General features: G+C 41.9%; 1 non-coding gene across 1 annotated transcript; it reads right to left on the reverse strand.

Annotated features, from left to right (window-relative positions):
- Positions 1–245: 245 nt before the first annotated feature.
- LOC132643052 (small nucleolar RNA R71) lies at positions 246–351 on the reverse strand. The gene has a single exon (XR_009583506.1). It is a non-coding gene; the product is annotated as a small nucleolar RNA R71 (small nucleolar RNA).
- Positions 352–842: the final 491 nt, after the last annotated feature.

Consider the following 842-nt stretch of genomic DNA (forward strand, 5'->3'; position numbering starts at 1 on the left):
GGGATATTTTCAGAGCTCTACCGCTGATGACCCTTATTAACACTTGAAGAATTTTATGGGTGTGTGTTCGAACCACATCCAGAATGTTGTTTCTCCTTATGAAATTCGGCTAAGAGCTTTCAAATACTCTTTAGCCGGTGAAGCAAGAGTTTGGTTTGAGAAGTTACCCCCATAATACTATTCACACGTGGGCAGAGCTGGTCGCCGTTTTTCTCAAGAAGTGGTTTCCTCTGAGCAAGAAAGCTAAAATCCGTGATAAATCTATGAGTTCAAACCGCTTCCGGGGGAGCAGTTATATAAAGCTTGGGAGAGATTCAAGGAGTATCTGCAGAAGTCTCCAAATCATGGTTTTTTAGAGCATATATTGATGGAGAAGTTCTATACAGGGTTGGATCCGTTGACACAAGCAGTAGCGAATAATGCAGTTGGGGGTGTTTCATGGATAAGACATACGCCTAAATCACTCAGTTGCTTGATAAATTTACTACTCATAATCAAGCATGGAATTCGGGTGGTACCGATGGCATATCATATAGGGCTCCAATGATCCATAATATTGTGAAAGAAAATCAAGAGACTCAACAAACTCTAGCTCAGCTTGCAACCAATATTTCTTTGCTGGCAGAGAGGCGAAGAAGGTGAATGTTGTTGAAGAGGTGGAGGGAATGCCCAAGGGGATGTACCAAGTTCAAGAGAGTCCATATCAAGAGGATCCTCCTATGCAGTATGAAGATGCTAATTATGCGAATAACTTTCAAGGGGGTTACCAAAGGTAGGACTACCAAGGAGGTTATCAGAATCAATGGAGACCTCAACAGGGACAAGGTAATTACAATAACAAC

This window comes from Lycium barbarum, chromosome 5, assembly GCF_019175385.1.
Source record: "Lycium barbarum isolate Lr01 chromosome 5, ASM1917538v2, whole genome shotgun sequence".
Classification (NCBI taxonomy): Eukaryota; Viridiplantae; Streptophyta; class Magnoliopsida; order Solanales; family Solanaceae; genus Lycium; species Lycium barbarum.